General features: G+C 38.5%; 1 protein-coding gene across 1 annotated transcript in view; it reads left to right on the top strand.

Moving 5' to 3' along the window:
• Positions 1-3,092: 3,092 nt before the first annotated feature.
• The window catches only part of ARHGAP40 (Rho GTPase activating protein 40), a 117,794-nt gene continuing 98,416 nt past the window's right edge, over positions 3,093-22,470 (top strand). The window contains exon 1 of the mRNA XM_031954025.1: positions 3,093-3,449. The gene's annotated coding sequence lies outside the window, so the exon portion shown is untranslated. The remainder of the gene's footprint in view (positions 3,450-22,470) is intronic.

Below are 22,470 nucleotides of genomic sequence, written 5' to 3'. Positions count from 1 at the left end.
TCAACTGTAAAATGGGGATTATAATAGTACCTACTTCCCAGGATTGTTGTGAGGATGAAATGAGATATCTGTTAAGCACTTGCCATAGTGCCTGGCACACAGTAGGCACTTAATAAATGCTTGTTCCCTCCTTCTCTTCCCTGGTTGAGAAGTAATTAGGATGGAAATAAATTCTTTATAATAGAAAATTAGACTTTTCTAGATGATTTCTTAGTATAAATAGACCCTATGGTCTAAATTGTAAGACTGCTCCTCCTCCCAGATTTGAGACACACAAATGAGTTTTATGATTCATGGAGTACATTGGAGCTAGCTCTTATCCATTCAATAGAGCAGTTAAATTTTCAGAGTATTTCCATCTTGGAAATTGGCAAATTATACAAATCAAAGCTAGATTTATTGTTTTGTTGATTTTCTGGACTTAAGAAAATGATAGAGAAAACAAAATAATGAAGTGTGTGTTCTGCATACATTTCTTCCCTCTCTCCTCCTATCCCGTGAAGACCAGTGGTCAAACATTTACTAGTAAACCTCTGTATGGTTTATGATCTAATATTCTATGATGTTTCCTAGGGAAATTTTAAAGTAGCTCCTTTGCTCCTTTGGTTAATGACTGCTGGGGCCAGGCAAGAGAGACCCAAACCTTGTTTTCTAAAGCTGATGCTTTATGACCTGCCTCTGACAGTGTCATGGGATATTTGAATCCAATTATTCTAGGCTACCGACAAGGTTATTTTATCTCAAAGTTTGACTTAAAACCAATATTTTAAATCAAATAGGGTGGTAATTCTGAGTGGCTTTGCCAACAACATTGATTCCTTAGATAAGGCATAATAAACATACTTGGAGCCTCATGTAAGGGTTAGGAGCTGAAAAGAGAAAAAACATGTGGATTTTCCAAAGAAGGAAAATAATATTTATCAGGGACTGTGAATAAATCCCCAGAGGTTGCTAGCCTTCTTGAACGATAAAGCATTCTGTATTGTTCTGTAACGGTGAGGGATCTTCTATTATCCAGGGTCCCTAAACTGGAAGGAAGAGTGCTTTAATTAGGTAGGATTCTCCCCAAAAAGTGATTATCCTATTCTTTCAATACTGGAACTGAACTTGTTTCTTTGCTGCCTCTTAGTGGCCACTACTAGCAGCAGCACCTCAATCATCCTGAAAAGGGTTGCTTGGGGATAGATTCATTATAGCAGGCATAGATCTGGAAGTGGAAAAGACCTTTGATCATGGGATTTAAAGAGATCTTTCCCAATCTTTTAATGTTATAGATGGGGAAACTGAGGCCTGCACAGGTGAAATGACTTATTCAAAGTCACAGAGGTAATGAGTAGACTCTCTGCTCTCTAAGTCTAGGGCTCTTTTCACTGCCTCCCTTTTGCTCCATCTATTATTCCAATTTGAAACCAACTCTTCAGACTGCAGCAGCCCACTCTCGCCCTAATTTTGGACTCCTAACCAGCTCTAACACCACCATCTCTAATAAACTACCCCCTGAATTCACTCAAATAGAAGTGCTCTTTCTCACTCTCTGCTCACATAAACCTTGTATCCCTTATCATATTTTGCCTTGTATTATAATTATCTCTGTCTTTAACTGTGAAATTACTGGGGGCAATAATAACATTTTTATATTTCTCTCAGAGATCAATAGTGAGCATTATACTTTCCCCCCTTGTTACTTGTTCTGTTGTTTTCAGTTGTGTTTGACTCCTTGTAACTCCACTTGGAGGTTTCTTGGCAAACATACTGGGGTGGTTTGCCATTTCCTTTTCCAGCTCATTTTACAGATGAGGAAACTGAGGCATACAGGGTTAAGTGATTTGCCCAGATCACGCAGTTATTAAGTGTTGGAGACCAGATTTGAACTCCCTAAGATGAGTCTTCTTGATTCCAAGCCTACTGTGCCACTTAGCTATTTGATGTATTTTTCTATTTCCAGTTTCAGGCCAAGCTTGGGCAAAAATCCCCAGAATTCGGTATCTATTGTATTGTTGTTCTTTCCACTTAAGCTGTTGCAGTCTTTATTTACATTACCTTTCTAGTTCTGTTTGTATCACTTGGCAACTGCTCCCATGTCTTCTCTTACCTCCTCCTATTTCTTTTTTACCAAAATGAATTTTATTTTTATAATGTGAACAAGATCTATTCAACATGTGATAATTTTTCTTAGTCACCAATATGGCATGAAAAGATTAATAGAACTTCCACAAATCTACCTTCTAACCCATTCTTCTCATGTTTAGACAGCCACGTTTAAATTCTCAAATGAATGAACATTTATAACCTCTTTAAAGACCTCCAGGAGAGGGTAAACAACTGGTCACCATTATATGCATATGAGCCTACTCTGCCCTTTAGATCATACTTTTTTCTCCCACTTAATAGGATTTCATTTTTTCAATTCCATGTAAAGATGGTTTTCACATTCATTTTTTTGTGTGTGGGGGTTGTTTTTTATTATAGATTTTTATTTACAAGTTATATACACGGGTAATTTTTCAGCACTGACGATAGCCAAATCTTTTCCAATTTTTTTCCTCCTTCCCCCCACCTCCTCCCCCAGATGGCAGGTAGACCAATACATGTTAAATATGTTAAAGTATATTCAACTTTAATTTTTGTAAGATTTTGAATTCCAACCTCTCTGTATTTCTTATGACCCATATTCACATACCACAAATCATTTAAGCCCAGTGATTCTCAAAGTGTGTTCCAGAGAATCTTGGAGGGTGGGGGGAGGTCTCTTGAAATCCTTTAACAGATTCAAAATTAGTCTTTATTTCTAATATGGTAAATATAATCAACATAAACAAAAACTCTATGGAAAGATCCTCAGTCATTTTTAATAGTATAATAAGACTGAGAAAAAAATTTGAGAACCTCCAATCCTAATCGCTAAGTGACTACTTCAGTTCTCCGCCACCTCAAGAGTTACTAAGAATATTTTGATGTAAGTTAGTAACCTTACTTTCTATCTTTGATCTCCTTGGGGCTTGTTGCTCAGCTCTGGGTCAAAGGGTATGAGTATTTAAATATCTTTTTTTTTTTTTTTAAGACAAATTCCAAAACACAATAGGCTTTAGCTAATTATCTGTTGAATGGGGACATTGAACTGAGAACCAGCCCAACCACTGACCAGTAAACGCAGGGATTCAAAGATCCCTGGAAACTTTGGGAATTGTCGGCCTAGGCTAGGGGGAGGCAGCAGCGCCTCCCTGCTCCCGCCCTCCTCCACGCCCCCGCCCCAGCTCCAGCTTCCCGGGGAGACGGATTCCAGCCCAGCTTCTTGCGAATCGCAGCTGCTTGGGTCTGCACGCCTGCCCCTGCGATCTGCGCTCTTGCTGCTGCTGCTCCAGCTTGCGAGTCCCGAGGGGAACCGGCCCCAGAGCTGTCTCAGTCCCTGCTTGCTCCGCTTGTCCATCCCTCCTTGGAGCGCAGAGCAGGTAGGGCGCACGGAGGAGTGTGGGGGCTCTGAGGTCTTGGGAGGCTCCATGGAGAGGGGAAGGTCTGCTCCGGGGCATCGGTGATTCTTGGAGAAGACGCCGCAGCGGACTAGGGGTCCCGGGAGAAGGATTGGGGGCTCCCTGCGAGAGGAAGGGGGCTCTGATAGGGTACTGGGTGAGGGGGTCTGAGGATTTGAAGGGAGAGCAGCACTGGAAACATGAAAGGATCATCGTAGTCTCTAATGAGGGAGAGCAGAGGGCACTAATACGAAGGGGGGTCTCGGGAATCTGGCTAACTTGAGGGTCCTATTGAGTAAGGGGGTCAAAGGGTACTTCCTAGACGGGAACTTAGTAAAAGGCGCGAAAGGTAGCTGGGGGGAGGTGGCTTTGACCACTTTAAAGGTAAGCAATGGGGAAAAAAGCCCAATTAGCCGTCCTGAGAGAGAGGGCTTAAGGGTGAGAGAGGCGGAGCCCGTTGCCAGGGCACTTTGCCTTCTTCGGGCCAAGCGAGGTGAGGGCCGGCCCGGGCCTGCCGGGGGATATTTAAAGGTACAAATGTTTAACTTCTTATTTTAACCTTCAAAGAGCGATTGTTGCAAACCTCTGGCTCTCTTTGCTCCGACAACTGTTTGCACATCTGTGGGGAGCCAAGCAGAAATGCGAAGAGAAGTCTCTGGTCGAGCCGAAGTGGACAAATTGCACGGGCTGGAGACCCACTTTCCAGCACCTAGTGGGGTTCAGAGAGGGCGTGTCTCGGTGGAGGCTGCTTTTTACTCGGGGATTCTGGGGCTCTGTCGGGTCCTCGGCGGCCGCTCCCTGTGACCCTCCGGAGGCTCGCCTGGATCAGACCCGGAGCTAAATATATTATTCACTGAGACACTTGGCTTAACTTGGAACATTTTCTCTTTTGCTCATTTGCTTAACCAGATTGTATCTGATAAATGGCTTTTCAGGCAGAGCATTTCTGAATTTACAATGTTAGTGTTAATTGTCACATTATATATTATGCTTGGTAAATTGAACACCTGTAAAAAGTAAGAAGTGTTGGGTTTGAGTTCCCTGTTCTGGATGGAGGGACTGAGTGGGTTTGGAAGAGGTCTCTTCCCTTCCCGTCTTCCCTCTTTCCCCTTTCTATCTCCCCCCCCCCCATCATTAATATTCTCTTTTACTCTTTCTTTCACTCTATCATTCTTCGTTTTCTCTATTTCTCAAACTTTTCCTTTCTAAGCCTTTTACTCTCACTTTTATCTTTGCATTGTCTTTCTCTTTCTCTTTTTTCTTTAATCGATATTCCTTGCTATTCTCCCTCTCTAATTCTTTTTCTCATTCTTAGGCTCCTTTCTCTCTCATAATAAACAGTAACAAGCCTATCAGCAAAAACTAAAACATAATATTACAACCACAAACTAAACTAGTTTGATAAAAGAAAATCAGTATTTTTACATATGTAAAACAACGGTAGCATAGTATTTTCTCTGTGTCCATTTTCTGGTATCTTAGTATTTATAGTATAGTAAATAGTATTTGTCATATTTTTTGTCCTCATTTTCTTTTTACTTAAAGTCATAGACTTCATTCTGATCTTACTTTCTCCAAATGGCATCACTTGGAGTAACTCTTCCTATATTTCTTTGTATTCTTATGTGTTATTAGGTGCATAATGCACTTATGTTAAAAATGTCTTGGTGGTGTTGAGGTTCAGGAATGTTGTGCCTTCTGAGCCCAAACTTTGGCAGGTATCATCAAGCTGGAAAAGCTTCAAGTAGTGGCTGGACTGAGGACTTTGTGTCTTTTCCAATGACCAGCCTTGCTAATTGCACAGGAAGGTTCTACACCAGAAAAGGGTAGCTGCCTGAGGCCATTTCCTCCCTCACTAGAGCTGGTGAAACTGCCTTCGCTGACCTTGATGTCAAACTTGGAAAGAAATTGGAGCCACTAAGTCAGACTCAAGCATCCTCAAGGGCTGCATATTGACTAAGAAAAACACACATTAACGTTATCTATGTTTTATTGTATTATTTTATTTTCCTCACTCTTATCCCTTTTTGTTATTCATATTTAAATGTTTCCCTTGGTTTCTGGTTTCTTGTAATATTCCTGTAGGATGTGGTGTTTTCTACCTTTGTTCTAAGTCTTTTGCTTCTATAGGAGGAGTATTTGAAGGGAGAGGTCTCAGCTGATAGATAGAAATCTGGAAGATCTGGAGGAGCTATATGATCCAGGGTGGTCACTTTAATTTCTCTCAGACTTACTTTTGTCATCTATAGAGTGAGGATGGGGCAGTTGAGGTGGCAAAGTGAATAGAGGGTCTAGGGTCTGGATAGAGATGAGTTCAAATTCCGCCTCAAGTCACTTTACTCAGTTTCTTCATCTCTAAAATGAACTGGAGAAGGAAATGACAAGTATTTTTGTCAGGAAAACCTCAAAGGGGCATCAAGAGTTGAACACAACTGAAAAGACAACTATTGCAAACTACAGCAAAATGAGGATAATGATTATTGTAAGGATCAAATGAGGTAACTCATATAAAATTGTTATAGTATTATTATATATTATTATAAAATGAATCTTAGAATTATTATGGATTATAATATACTATATTGATATGCCACAATTTGTTCAAGCTACTCAAAGCTTTGGTCTCTATAAAGGTTATACTTACAACTTTTTTTCTATTATAAAAATGAATATTTTTATACAATTTTTTTTTCTCTACCCTCATCTCCACCTTTTGGAGAACATACTAGATGTGAGATTACTGCATCAACTTTAACTTGCCAAATTACTCTACAAAAATATTGTATCATTCATAACTACTAATAAATAGCTAGAATTTAAGTAACACTTAAAAGTTTACAAAACGCAAACATTATTACAAATATTTAACAGCTCCTTGAAGGTAATTGTTAATATCATCTCCATTTTACAGATGAGAAAACTGAGACACAATGATTTGTCCAGGGTCAAATAGTTAGCAAGCATCTGTGGTTATATTTGAACTCAAGATTTCCTAAAGTCAAGTCCAGCATCATACAGGTTCTCTTAACTCCTTGCTGTTTACCAACTGGTTTTAACAGTATACATTTTCCTTAATGGTTCACCATTAGTGAATTTTAAATTTCTTTAAAGATCTCTTTAAGTTTAATGGATATCTCAAAGTTGTTTGGATATCATCTTGTGAGCTTAAAATCTTTGATTTTTTTTTTTTTGGTGATGTTTTTGTTTGTTTTTGGTAAGGCAGTTAAATTTAAGGGACTTACCCAGTGTCACAGTTAGTAAATGTTAAATGTCTGAGGTCAAATTTGAACTCAGGTCTTCCTGACTCCTGTGCAAGAGTTCAATCCACTGTGCCATCTAACTATCCCTACCTTTTGACTTTCAATGTCTTGCATGTAGTATGTATTTAAATAACTGTTGCTTGACTTGAATTTGACTATACATAGGGGAGTGGACATTCCTTTATAAATTTATATCAGTTTTAGAAACTTCTATTCATTTCAGTAAATTCTATTGAAGCTGAGTAGTTATTCATGTTTTTTGATGTGGTATAGAGGAAAGAACTTAGTATTTGACATCAGAGGACCCCGCTTTTGCTCTTTTTTGGGGAGGCAATCAGGGTTAAATAACTTGCTAGGATCCTATAGCTAGAACATGTCTGAAGACCTCACTTTTAAATTTACATCTTTGACTTACTGTTCTCTCATCTGTGAAATGATGGTACTGTACTTTAAGCCCTAAATCTATGAACTTAAATTATGTGATCTTTAAAAAAAACAACAAAAAAAACAAAAAACTATTCACATTCACAAAATTGTTCTTTTCTCCTCAATGACTTACTTTCCTTAGCTGATTACATGGAGGGTTTCTTAGGTAGATTTTTGCCAGTGGGATAGTCATCAAACACTGATCTGTCTGAAAATAAATGATTGTCAAGTTCATTTCAAGATATATTCAGCCTAATTAGGCAGGTATTAATTATGGCTTCAATTCAGCAATATTTGGCCTTTGTTTTTCAGTTGTGTCCAATTCTTTGTGACCTCATTTGGGGTTTTCTTGGCAAAGATACTGCAGTGGTTTGCCATTTCCTTCTCCAGCTCATTTTATAGATGAGAAAATTGAGGCAAACAGGATTAAGTGACTTGCCAAGGATCACAAAGCTAGTGTGTGTCTGAGCTTGGATTTCAGCTCAGGAAGTTTAGTTTTTTTTGACTGTAGGCCATGTCCTCTATCTACTGCAATACCTACCTGTCTATATTTGGGTTTAGTTTTCCTAAACATAATTCTGTTGTTTGGGCCATCAGTATTTGATTTGGGATCCTAAGAAATCTCTCCTCCAGTTCATTGGTAATCATTAGCTTCAGTTTACATTTGGGGATTAATAGATGTGGCTTTTGTGGGCTTCGGCGAAGTCTTGAAAATAATCATCCCATTTTAAAAAATTGTCTGCCTAAGCTTTTGCTGTCCTGATTTACATTTAGTATTGATACTACTTCATTGCTGATGGCACCCTTTAACAAGATGTTTCCTTCCTTATCTTCTTTTAATTAGATTTACTTTTATTTTTTTAAATATGAGATCAGAATTATTACTCTTGCTTTTTTTGCTTTGATTGAAGCATAATAAATTCTGCTTCAGCCTTTTACCCTTACTCTATATGTATCTCTGTTTCAAATGTGTTTCTTATAAATAGCATATTGTAGGATTTTTTTTAATCCACTTTGCTATTTGTTTCCATTTTATGGGAGAGTTCACCCATTCAGATTCAGTTATGATTACTAGCTCTTTATTTCCCTGCAGCCTATTTTCTCCCCTGTATATACTTTTATTCTCTTTCCATGCTGTTCTTTCTAGGTAGTATTTTGTTTCTAACCTACCCCACTCTCAATCTGCCCTCCCTTCCATTACCCTTCTTCTTTTCTTTTTCCTTTCTCCTAGTGTTTCTGCATTTCCTATATCCATTTCCTCCCTTTTCTTTCCTCTTTCTCCTCCTACTTCCTTATAGGGCAAAATAAATTTCTATATCAACTGAGTGAATATGTTATTCCCTCTCTGAGCTCAGTCTGATGACATTAAGCTTCAGACTATGCTCATTGCCCTCCCTTCATTCCTTCTATTGTAATAAGTCCTTTGTGCTTCTTTATATGATCTAATTCGTCCCATTTTACTTCCCCTTTCCTTTTCTCTCTCTACAATCTTTTTCCCACCCCTTAATGTCTTTTTCTTTGATATTATCATAGTCCATTCATATCCACACCTGCACAGTAACAGAAACAGCTCTCAAGAGTTACAGATATTATTTTCCCATTTAGGGATGTAAATAGTTTAGCCTTTAAATTTTATGTATATATATATATACATATATATATATATATATTTCCCCCTTTGCCTTTTGCCTTTCTAAACTTATATTGAGATATTGAGTCCTCTGTTTGAATATTTTCTGTTTAATTCTGCTTTTGTCAATAGAAATGATTGAAAGCCTCTTACTTGAAAATCTATCTCCTACCCTCAAAGTTGTTGTTCAGTCTTGCTGGATAGTTGATTCTTGGTTGTAATCCCTACTGTCCTGATTTAAAATAATAATAACTAGCATTTATGTAACACTTTAAAGTTTACAAAGATTTATAACATAAATTATATCCATTTGATCCTCACAATGACTCTCAGGCTCAGGTGCTATGAAACTGAGGCAGACAGGTTTAGTGACTTACCCAAGGTCACACAGCTAGTAAGTATATGAGGCAAGATGAAAAGTATTCAGGTATTCCTGATTTCAAGCCCAGCACACTGTCTTATCACAAAACAAGCTCCTGTCGTCTCTGGAGAACAAGATTTTCTAATCTTAGAAATTTTCAGCATTAAAATTGATGTTTATTTAGCACTTCAGAGTTTGTATAGTATTTTATAAATATATAAATTGGTACGGTGTGGGTATTTACAGTTGAAGAAACTGAGGCTGAAAGGTTTGGTGATGAAACTATGGCCAGTCAGCTAGATGATCAAAGCCAAAAGAATACTGAATATGGAGTCAAAGAATTGGAGTTCAAATTCAACTTTCTCACTTATATATGTTGGACCTTAAGTGGGCTAACATAGATGTGCTGGTAAATGATTAACAACAAGCTCTACAGAAAAATGTATACATGATGCACTTTTAAGTTGAATCTGCATTATTCACATTTTCTCACATTATATTTCTACATTAGGACAATGAATAGAATGACTTAAGCATTAGGACAATGAACAGAATGACTTAAGGTCTGACTTATAATTTTTGCCAATTTCTGAGGTGTAAATGTTCACACTGAAAACTTAACATTTAGCTCTTTGGTGCAAGTTAATCCCAGATGATCCCTGAGCTAGATGTGGCCCTTTCTGCTTTAAATGTGAACCTTAGAGTCGTAGGTGAGAAATTAATTTCATTTATGTAAAATATATTTAAAAGTTGGTTAAATGCCACACTTCCTCTTTTTTTTCTCATTTACCTAGTAAGACAAGTAGGTAAACAGAAGGGTAAGACTGACTCATTATCTAGAAAAGCACATTAATACAGTGGGGTGGGTAGAGGATTTGATTGTAGTGGTATACTTGTCAAACAAAGAGAATTTGGGGAGGACATAGTGCAGGGGAGTATGTGCCAAAATGTTTGTGGCCTTCAGACTATGCTCATTCCCCTCCCTCCTTTCTTTTTATTGAAATAGGCCCTTTGTGCTTCTTCATATGATTTAATTTGTCCCATTTTACTTCCCCTTTCCTTTTCTCTCTCTACAATCTTTTTCCCATCCCTTAATGTCTTTTTCTTTGATATTATCATAGTCCTAAGATAGGGAAGGGAAAACACTTTCTTTTTTTTTATTATTATAACTTTTTATTGACAGAGCCCATGCCTGGGTAACTTTTTACAACATTATCCCTTGCACTCACTTCTGTTCCGATTTTCCCCCTCCCTCCCTCCACCCCCTCCCCCAGATGGCAACAAGTCCTATACATGTAAAATAGGTCACGGTATATCCTAGATACAGTATTTGTGCAGAACCGAACAGTTCTCTTGTTGCGCAGGGAGAGTTGGATTCAGAAGGTAAAAATAACCCGGGAAGAAAAACAAAAATGCAAGTGGTCCACTTTCATTTCCCAGTGTTGCTTCTCTGGGTGTAACTGCTTCTGTCCATAATTGATCAATTGGAATTGAGTTAGATCTTCTCTTTGTCAAAGAAATCCACTTCCATCAGAATACATCCTCATGCAGTATCGTTGTTGAAGTATATAATGATCTCCTGGTTCTGCTCATTTCACTCAGCATCAATTCATGTAAATCTCTCCAAGCCTCTCTGAAATCATCCTGCTGGTTGTTTCTTACAGAACAATAATATTCCATAACATTCATATACCACAATTTACCCAACCATTCTCCAATTGATGGGCATCCATTTATTTTCCAGTTTCTGGCCACTACCAAAAGGGCTGCCACAAACAGCACATATAGGTCCCTTTCCCTTCTTTAGTCTCTCTTTGGGGTATAAGCCCAGTAGTAGCACTGCTGAGTCAAAGGGTATGCAGTTTGATCACTTTTGGGGCATAATTCCAGATTGCTCTCCAGAATGGCTGGATTCATTCACAATTCCACCAACAAAGTATGTGTCCCAGTTTTCCTGCATCCCCTCCAACATTCATCATTATTTTTTCCTGTCATCTTAGCCAATCTGAGAGGTGTGTAGTGGTATCTCAGAGTTCTTAATTAGCATTTCTCTGATCAATAGTGATTGGAAACACCCTTTCATATGAGTGATAATAGTTTCAATTTCATCATCTGAAAATTGTCTATTCATATCCTTTGACCATTTATCAATTGGAGAATGGCTTGATTTCTTATAAATTAGAGTCAATTCTCTATATATTTTGGAAATGAGGCCTTTATCAGAACCTTTAACTGTAAAAATGTTTTCCCAGTTTGTTGCTTCCCTTCTAATTTTGTTTGCATTAGTTTTGTTTGTACAAAGGCTTTTTAATTTGATGTAATCAAAATTTTCTATTTTGTGATCAATAATGATCTCTAGTTCTTCTTTGGTCACAAATTTCTTCTTCCTCCACAAGTCTGAGAGATAAACTATCCTATGTTCCTCTAATTTATTTATAATCTCGTTCTTTATACCTAAATCATGGACCCATTTTGATCTTATCTTGGTATATGGTGTTAAGTGTGGGTCCATGCCTAATTTCTGCCATACTAATTTTCAGGGAAAATGTTTTCTTGATCTAGATTTTCAATAGGAATACAGACTATAAAAGTGGGGCTTCAGTGTTCTGCTCAGGAGCCATCAGAAAAGTTAACACAAGGAGCCCCCCATCCCAAGTTGTGCTCTGTGTCTGTCTGATTCACCATTATATCAGCTCTGTTTGAAGATCACCTTAGAGATTTCTGATAAATAGCCAAGGTTACAGCTTTTAGCTGTGGGTGCGAGGGGAGGGCAGAGAGGTGAATTGTGAAGGGATGGTTAAGATTAAGAGATCTAGGATTATTTCTCTGATAGTCATAAGAGGAGAGAATCATAAGACACCTGGAGAGGATTCATGTTCAATTATGTAAAGGTTGGCTGACTGTCATCATTGTATAGATTGGGAATCAGAGATCTTGAATTTAAATACTAGATCTATGACATAAAGGTAGGAATTTCTGTGATTTCACGCTTTCTTAACCTCTCTGAATTTTGGTTTCTTCATCTATCACTGGTAAAATGAGGATATTGGGCTATGTGACCCCTGAGGTCCCTTCCAATTCAATGAGTTTGATAGCAAGAATGTGGGAGAGAAGGGAGAGAGACAGAGTCAGAGACAGACAGAGATGGGAGAGATGACAGAGGGAGAGAAAAAAAAGTGATAAAGATTAGAGAGAAATAGGGGTGGTGGGAGATAAACAGGTTTGGCTTTCCTGCACACCTTAATAAAATTCTGTTATTTGAGATTATCGATGAATGTGTTGAGGTTCTGTAGGGCAGCTATGATTTCAGGTTGCAGAGTGCCTAGCCTGAAATTAGGAGGACCTGAGTTCAAATCTAACATCAAACATTTACTGACCTAGACAAATAACTTAATCCTGTTTGATTCAGTTCCTCATCTATAAAATGAGCTAGAGTTGGACACAATTGAAATGACTGAACTGCAGGGGTCTCCAGCTAATATAAAAAGGGTTGTTAAAATATGGTACAGGAGAAATATTGCTGGGTTAACCGTCAGAGGATCAGGGATTGAGTCTCTTCTTTGATTAATAAATACCTTAATCTCTTTGAACTGAAGTTCCTTCAAGTGTAAAATGGGGATGATAATATCACAATATTTATCTTGGAGAGTTGTGAAAAGCAAATAAGAAAAGGCTTGTAAAGTGTTTGAAGAGTTTAAAGGACTATATAAATATCTGCAATTTCTAGATTTTTATTATACTTGTGTACAGTCTTCCAGTTAACCCCACCAGAAGTAGTCTTCCTACTGCCAGGATTTTCATTTTTTCTGGTTCTCTTGTTTTTCCCCTCCTTCTAATCCACAACTTTTTATTTGTCTTATAACTTCTTCCCAGTCACTCTTTGGGCTGATTGCTCACCAAGTGAATGTCTCTCTGGTTAAATGTTACTCTGAGGCAAGGTCTGTTCAGCACAGGCCCGTCCACTTGACCCTGGTGCTTCCTTCATTTGACAATCTAAGCCTGAGTATCAGAAATGCTGGACTTGGACAGCTGAGTGCCTAGGGATTAGATACGGCCTCATACAAAGTGCTTGAGACATTATGTGCCAGAAAATTAAGCCTGCTATTGTATAATGCTTGTCAAACTTAGAGAAAAAGGACTTTGATTTAAAAAAAAATTACAGTTTAATATTGATTTGTCAGTCAAGGAAGAGATTCTAATGAGAGGGTTTGAAGCAGATGTTAAGGTTTCTTACATGATGTGGGACTGTGGACAAGAAATGAAGGAAGAAAATTGAGACCTATATTCCTTGAGAGTACTTGGTTACCAACGCTGTTGTCTCTTCTTATTCACAACCAAAGGATTCAAAATTCATACTTTCCAGTTCGGGGGCATCTTCAGGGATAAAATAAAGCCTTTTTGATCACGTGCTAGTTTCAGATATCTATGAGTGTGCACAGTCACACAATGCTAACTATTTTTACCAATAAAAATGAAATTAGCAGAAAAATACAACCCAGAATATCAGCATTGGCTTGGTAAAGATGCGTAGTATTTGAGAACTGTGTTCTGCTGTCTACTAACAAACAGCATTCTTTGTAGTCACAGTATGGACATAGCTTGCTTTATGTAAAAAGTGTGTTCATAAAAAGCTCTGTGCACATCAATTTGTGGGGCAAATTGACCCTATTTCCAGCATTCCTTGTAAATTGGGAATGCTCTTTTAAAATGATGAATCACATTGTGAGTCAGGGGAAATGTACTAAATTTGGTGTCAGAGGTCCTGGGTTCAAATCCAAAGTTTGTCACTTAGCTAGTTTTTATAGTCACTTAATCTCGTTTGCCTCAGTTTTCTCATCTATTATAAAATGAGATAATAAAACTGTTGTATGTAATGGAATAACAATTTAAAAAAATTTTTTAAAATATTTTATTTTTCCAAATACATGCAAAGAAAGTTTTCAATATTTACCTTTGTAAAACCTTGTAGTTCCAAGTTTTTCTCCTTCTCTCCTTCTCTCTCCCCTCCCCAAGACAGCAAACAATCTGATACAGGTTAAACATGTGCAATTCTTCAAAATATAATTTTATATTCATCATGCTTGTGCCAAAAAAAAAAAAATCAGATCAAAAAGGAAAAACACAAGGAAAAAAAAAAAAGCAAACAACAAAAAAGTATTTCAATATTCTTTGGTCCGCATTCAGTCTCCATAGTTTTCTCTGTATACAGATGACTATTATTAGTCTATTGGAATTATTGTTGAAAAGAGCCAAATCCATCACAATTGCTCATCACCTAATCTTGTTGCTGTGGGTACAACGTTCTCTTGGTTCTACTCACTTCCCTTAGCATCAGTGAATGTAGGTCTTTCCAGACTTTTTTGAAATTAGCTTGCTCATCATTTCTTCTAGAACAATAATTGGAATAACAGTTATAAAGAGCTTAGTACTGTGCTTGGCTGATGATGTAAATGGTAGCTATTATTGTTAACTACCTGTATGATTTAGGCCAGGGGTCCTCAAACTACTGCCTGCGGGCCAGATGCTGCAGTTGAGGACGATTATCCCCCTCACCCAGGGCTATGAAGTTTCTTTATTTTTAAAGGCCCACAAAACAAATTTTTTGTTTTTACTATAGTCCGGCCCTCCAACAGTCTGAGGGATAGTGAACTGGCCCCCTGTTTAAAAAGTTTGAGGACCCCTGATTTAGGCAATTCACTTGAATGTTTTTGGGGTCTCAGTTTCCTCCACAGTAAATGGGAGAAATAAACTTCTTGTTATTGCTGTTTGTCCTTCATTCTTGAAGATAACCATGACATTGGGGAGGTGATGCCATGAGGTGCAAGTGAACTGGGTTAAGTGAGGGCAAAAATGCTCTGAACCCAGTGTGAGATTAGAACCTCCAAAGGTTGTCCTAGGGGGAGCTTGGAGGCTTCCTCAATTAGAAGGACAGTGGCAGCCAGCTCTCAGGCAGGAGAGTCACCCCAAAGACACCATGTAAGCAAGGGGTCTGGGATAGGATTCCAGAGACTGAGTTGAGACCCCCTGGGACCTGGCCTTTCTTTGAAGAAGGTTCAGGGAATGATAAGATTGTTTCCTCTCCCCTGTGAGCAAAAGGGAGGTGGGAGTTAATTCATGGCTCAAATGATTAACAGACTGATAAGCAATGTGGGCCTTTAGACAAAGAAACTTCATAGCCCTGGGTGTGGGGGAAAGGGAGCCTGAAAGTTAAGGGTTTTTATGGCTGTAGCCAGAGAAGCCTCTCAGGTGGGGCTGCAGGTCAAGATATCATCTGCATATTGGATGGCCAGAGCCTGTCCAAATATGTGGGGGCTGCCATGGAAATCCTAAGCTACTTCCATGTTATGGACGGGACTGCCCATGTTAATTGGTGAGATTATCTTCCCTTGGATTTGTCCCTTCAAAGGCAAAAAGAAATTGTGAGTTTTTATGCAGTGGTATGTGAAAGAAAGCATTTTTTGAAGATCTAAGGTAGAAAAGCATTGTGATCCCTGGGATACTTATATTGGGCTCATAGCTTCCACTGACCATTTGCTCTGATTATAGAAATTTACTGCAAGAGGAAAATTTGGGGACATGATTATAATAGTGTCAAAACAAGTCCTTGAGGCTTCAGCCTGAGAGCATGTATATGACAAGATAAAGCATTCTTAGCTCTATTTGACAACCAATCACGCAGTAACAATTCCATCTCATAGCCAGACTCAGGAATAATCAGGTGGGAAACCAAGAACAGAACTGGGAAACTGAGTCAGAAGGATCCCATCTTGAGCAGAGGGTAAAGTTGTCCTCCCAGCTCTTTCCCAGATAAGACGTCCACCTATGACGGTTCAGGAAGGCATCTTCTGAGTAACTTATGGCATTTCTCTCAAATGGTGGGTTACTGACTTAATGATCAGGCAGTTAAATTCAAAACTCAAAAGAATCAGTTACAGTCCTAAGAGATTTTATCTCTAATAGTAAATTCTACTAATTGCAACTTAGAGCTAGATACCTTATTTTTAAAATTTTATCAGGACTTAAACACAAGATTTTTATTTAATATGTTTTATGTGTTTAAATTTTTCCTAGTGCAAAGGATCAATCATTAAACAAGCTTATAGATTCTTAGTAAACTATAAATCCTAAAGAGGCTCATTTCTCAGGGCTGTTGACTTTGCTTATCCTGGTGGTTTCAAGAAAACTGTTAAGATTACAAATTAAAGATTACAAATGCCAGAGAGGGGACTAAGTTTGCTGTTGCCCACCCCACTATTATTAGTGTTTTCATGGCCTGTGCTCTCCCCACTCTGTGAAGGGGAGTTTCCAAACTCTTAAATCTTCTGTTAACAGTTAGTGCAAATAGATTACAATTTTCATATCCCTTTAGTAGGCTTTGATTAGAGTTCTTTTAAAACTATGTTTACTATCATATCTCAACTAACAAATTAGAAATCATTTATCTTAATATAGACATTGTATATTAGTGACATTTAAAAACCCATGTAAAATTATCAAATATGAATCAATTATATGCAATAAAGCAGCTAACATTCACATAGCATGTTTTATGCTAAGCCCTTTTTTTCACAATCATGTGATCTTCACAACAACAATCATTATTATTTCTCTTTACAAATCAGAAAACTGGGCAGAATAAAATAATTTGCCATAAATTACATAGCTGGTACATATCCACAACTGAAACAGAGTAGAGGCTGATTGGCTTTCTCATCTCATATTGCCATGATGGGTGGTATGATGAGTACCCAGATGCTTCCCAGGGTAGTTGCTGGACAGAACCTGCTGAAGGCTGAGATGACTGGTGCCAGGATCTCTCTTTGAAGGAGTTTCAAGTGCCAGGGCTCAGAGAATGCTGACCAGGGAGTCTGACCCCCACTCCATCTCCATACCCCCAAGCTAGGTTGGGGAGGTGTTTAGGCAAGGTTGTGTGGTGCCTCCACTGTTTGACTGCTTTTCCTATTTCTGTAGGTGAGGCATAATTTGAGCTTCCCTTGAGTTCCTTAGCATTCTTTTTTCTTAATCTGATTGGAGATGAGAATTAGCAAACAGAAGGACTTGGGCTGTATCAATCTTGTTAGCAAGCACCACAATTGAGATGCATTTAGGCCTTTGGGGAGTGGAGTGGAGAAAGGTCCATTAATACTTTCTGAGATGCTTTTCCAAAGGAGCAAAAGGGGTCTCTGGACAAGATAGGAGTCAAGGAATGCTTAGCAAAAAGTTGCTATTTACCTAGTGTTTTTTTTCTTTTCTTTTCTCCCAGAATGGTGTAAATTTTGAATTATCTCCAATGACTCAGGAATTTTTTTGTTGTGATCTTAAAATGACTAATTGCCAAACTTCTTAATGATTGCTCTCAAAGCTTTGAAAATCTGCTAAGATGCTATTTTAATTTTAATTAGCTAATTTTATTTCTATGGCCCTTAGCTTGGCCAGAGCTGAGGTTCATAGGAAAAAAGTCAGGCTTTTTCCCTTTTTAAGGGGGGAGTCAAGAATGTTAAGAACTCTTTCCCAGTACTCTAACTATATCATAGAAGTTTTTTCTTGCTGGTTGCATTTTAAATCTTTCCAGGTAACAATATAGCTCACAGAACAAATGTGACAGACATTCTGTACAGAGACTCAGACCCAGACAAAAATGACATGAAAGAAGTCTGTCCCATTTTTGTCAAAAACCATAACATTTCTTTGCTAAAATCCATCCTATAGCACTTAGTCTCCTCTGGTATCCTGGAGAAGGTGAAAAGGTAACAAAGGTTCCCTAGGAACTTTGCTGAAAATTACACGAATTTCCAAGTCTGGGTGTCCCCAGTCAAGGAAAACTTGCTGAGCATGGAGCTCAAGACATCCCAGACAAGTTTTCTTCCAGTTGCTTGGGGTGTCCCAGTTGATAAGTTTGAGGGAGAAAAAAATGGGGGGCTTCCTTGATTCAAGGAAGGAATCAAATCAGGGGAGACCAGACTCTCTATAAGCCACCAAATGTTGTGAAGTAAAGCACCCCAACAATGTTTAGGGGTCCCTGGGCTGATGTTGCTGCTATGGCAAAAGAATTTGCAAACTCAAGTCTCCAAATTAAGGGGCAAAAGATTTTTACTCAGCAGGCTAAGTTCCAAAAGAGATTAGTCAAGAAGCAGGAGCAATTTATCCAATTCTTCATTCATTGATATACTAATTTTATGGCCTAGAAGTAGAAATGAGGAATGGTCTCATAATTTTATTATCAATGACCAGCAGATCTAGGAGCTTCCTAAGGCCAGAAGACTTTAGAATCATTGACAGACAGATTGTCAGAACAATAGCACTCTAAGGTCAGAGGGTCTCAGGATCACTAATGTATCTTCCCTAAAGTCTAAGGAAAGAATTATTATATTCCTAGGTCAGAAGACTTTAGAATCATTGACAGATTGTTAGAACAGAAGCACTCTTAGGTGTCTGTGTGGGGGAGACTTCCTTTACTGCTGTTTCCCATAGAAGCTACCCTGCTTCAAGAGGAAAAGAGGGAAGGAAAAAGGAACAAAGGAAAGAAGGAATCTTCCAGTTGACTAGTTCAGCTTTACTCACAGAGGTTGTTGTTTGTCCTTCATTTTTGAAGATTACCGTGACATCAGGGAGGGGATGCCATGACATGCAAGTGAGCTGGATTTAAGGGAGGGAGGGCTGGGCAGGATCCCCTTCCTCATTTTCCCTTCCAGAGCCTCTGGGTCCAGATACAGATTAGGACGACTGGATGCAAAGTCTGGGAGACTCTGGCCTTTTTAAACTAAGGTCTTTAACAAGTCTCAGTTTGACTGAGGCTGCACCCAGTCAGTGATTAAGGCTAGGTAGTAATTGAGGCAAAAAATATCCTCTTTCACTTAGTCCAAAAAGATCTAAATAAATAAATAAATGAAGACTAGATTGTCCCTGAAGTTCTTGCCTCTGTTTTACTCTATGTCTTTTGCACATAGACATAGTTTCCCCCCTTAGGCCATGTTAGGGCTGTTAGGTGTTGCAGTAGATAGAGGACTCATCTTTCCAATCTCTGCTTAAACACTTACTCTCTGTGTGGTCTCAATCAACTCACTTCATTCAGTTTCCTCAAGTATAAAATGAACAGAGAAGGAAATGGCAAACCATTCCAGTATCTTTGCCAAAAAACCCCAAATGGGGTCACGAAGAGTCCTAGACACAACCAAAATGACTCCACAGCAAGTATTAGACAGCAAATTCCTTGAGAAAAGGGACTATTACTTTTTTTGTGTCTTTTTTTTTGTACTCCCAGCACTTAACACACATGCCTGATACATATTAGACATTTAATAAATGCTTATTGATTGTTGATTAAATTTGATACTTTGTAAATGACTGCCACATAACCTTTTTAACATTTTCACATTAAAAAAAAAGCATCCCAAAAGTCTTAGTGCATTTCTGAATTAGGAAAACCTTTTCATAACTTAAAACTATACCAAGACTTATGGGACACTCAATATTTTTAAAGTGTGGCCTACTTCTTCCATTTTGTAATTTATATCAAATACAGTTATTTGTAAAGAAAACATTTTGCAAAACTTAGTTCTAGAAGGGACCTTAGAATTTAGTCCATTCTCCTCAATTTATAATTAAAGATCTGAAACGAAGGGCCTCGCTACTAGGGAGAATCTGAAGGGGAATTGTAGTCATTGTTGTACTTTGGTCCCCAAAGAGAAATGTGTTATGGGAGCCACCTGCCAGTGGCTGCCAGGGATCTGATTCTGACCAGCAGAACGGATCCCTTCTTGTGAGAGGATGATAATGATACAAGGAGACTGAGAGGCAGGTGCATTTTCTGACCTCCTTCTTCTTCCCTCTTGCCTCTGATTTATTTCATTCCCAATTCACAAGCAACATCTTCCTCAGTAAAGACTGATTTGCAACTCCTTCAGGATTGTTATGATTCATCTGGGGGAGCTTTTGGAGAATGACCCTTACTAGTATAATCCCCATTAACCCTTTATAGTCTTTCTGGATTTCACACTTAGATGTGGTCCCTAACAGAAATGGTCATTTAAACAGTTACTAAACTTGGGATATGGAGAGGTTAAGCCTATCTTCCTTATTTAGTTGCCAAATGTTGTTTGAAGGCTATCAGCTTATAATATCACCAGATTTTAGAGCTGGACAGGACTTTTGAGAGGAACACTTTCATTTTACAAATAGAGAAGCTGAGACATGGAGTAGAAGAAGTGATTTGCTCAAGGTCATACAGCTAGTAAGTAATACAAGAGGCAGGGTAACTCAGGTCTTATAATAGGGATTTTCAAGTTCCTTTCACTATATATATTGTATTACTATTGGTCCCCCATCTAAGATTCTTTGAACCAAGGAATCTTCTGATTTTTTCTCTTTTATCACTTAGCAAGGGATTTTTGTTGTTCAATATTTTTTCCAGGCCTGTCTGGTTTTTTGTTACCTTTTGTGGGGTTTTCTTGGCAGAAATACTAGAATGGTTTGCCATTTCCTTTTTCAGCTCATTTTCCAGATGGGGAACCGAAGGCAGACACTGTGAAGTGACTTGGCCAGAGTCATACAGCTAGCAGTGAGCTAGGCTGGTACTCTAAACATAGGTAATAGTTCTTTACATATGCAAAAGATTCTAGTGTTGCAGAATGCCTTCATGTTCATTGATCTTCAAAATTACTCTTGGGGGAGTAGAGCAGTGGACAAAGTCATGGACTCCATTTTTAAAAAATAACTTTTTATTTTTCAAAATACATGCAAAGATAGTCTTCAACATTCACCCTTGCAAAACCCTCTGTTCCAAATTTTTCTCCCTCCCTCCCCACCTCCCCCTTCCCCTAGACAGCAAATAATACAATATATGTTAAACATGTGCAATTCTTCTAAACATATTTCCACAATTATCATGCTACACAAGAAAAATCAGATCAAAAAGGAACAAAAAGAGAAAGAAGAAAGCAAGCAAACAAACAACAAAAAGGTGAAAATACTATGTTGCGATCCATATTCAGTCTCCATAGTCCTCTGTTTGGGTGCAGAAGGCTCTCTCCATCACAAGGCTATTGCAATTGGCCTGAATTACCTCATTTTTTAAAAGAGCAAGTCCATCACAGTTGATCATCACATAATCTTGCTATAATGTACAATGTTTTCTTGGTTCTGCTCACTTCATTTAGCATCAGTTCCTGTAAGTCTCTCAGGCCTCTCTGAAATCATCCTGTTGGTCATTTCTTAGAGAACAATAATATTCAATAACATTCATATACCACAATTTAGTCAGCCATTCTCTGACTGACGGGCATCTACCCAATTCCCAGTTCCTTGCCACTACAAAAATGACTGCCACAAACATTCTTGCACATGTGCCAGACTCCATTTTAGAGATGAGGAAAGAGGGACTTGAATACTATGCGTAGAGTCATAAAATTTTGAGCTGGAAGGGACTCCAAGCCCAGTATTCTTTCTACTATCTGATAATGTAGCTGCATGTTTATGTAATATTGCTGTGCAGTTCTTTTTTTTTTAATTTATTTTTATTTTTATTTTTTTCTTGCTGTGCAGTTCTTGCAGAAGATAGTACTCGTACTGGATTCCCGCTTCCACTGTAGGTTACTGTCTAGCTGTGTGCTATTTAAATTCTACCCTTACTTAGCAAGCCTCATGAGTTCTGTAGTTATTTAATGTGTGGCTTTTGCAGGGGAGAGGGATGAAGGCCTTTCTTTCTCTGTTCTGCCTCTTATTTCTTGCAGAGAAGTTAATCTCATCAAGGACTCCAAGAAGTCCAATATATAGTAGGGGCTGAGCTGCTGACTCAGCAGCAGCTGGGGGGCAGCCAGTGACATTAGGGGATATCCTTTGGAGGTTGGGGATATTCTTGGATGTTCCAAATTGTTTTCGCCAATCAAGGTAAAGTGGGACAATACTTAGAACAAAAAACTTCAAGGCTTAACGGCAGAGAAAGGAAATGCTCATTGGATTTGCCCATGCAGGAAACCAGCTGCTCTCCATCCTCCCTGGCCCCTTCACAGCCTCCCACTTGGCAGAGGACGGTAGTCACAGCTGCATGCTCTCCATGTGTGGGAATCTCTGCTGTGTCGTCAAGTGAGTCTAAGGATGGGATGATTCCATTCCCCGGCATAGTTGCTGCTTTGGGAAGGCAAGAAAGCAGAGATACACTCCGTATTTTTTCACCTTAACGCTCTCACCCCGTTCTGCTCTCTATCAGGCTTATGATCCTCTCTGACAAGGTACATCTTATTTAGCAATGGTCCTGTCTAGTGCTTTCACCAGTTTCTATCATTTAAGTACTAGGATATTAATAATACTGTATTAATAGCATTCTGTATA

Source organism: Sarcophilus harrisii, chromosome 2 (genome assembly GCF_902635505.1).
Source record: "Sarcophilus harrisii chromosome 2, mSarHar1.11, whole genome shotgun sequence".
Classification (NCBI taxonomy): Eukaryota; Metazoa; Chordata; class Mammalia; order Dasyuromorphia; family Dasyuridae; genus Sarcophilus; species Sarcophilus harrisii.
The sequence above is the reverse complement of the archived record's forward strand: the minus strand, read 5'-3'. Positions and strand labels throughout refer to the sequence as shown.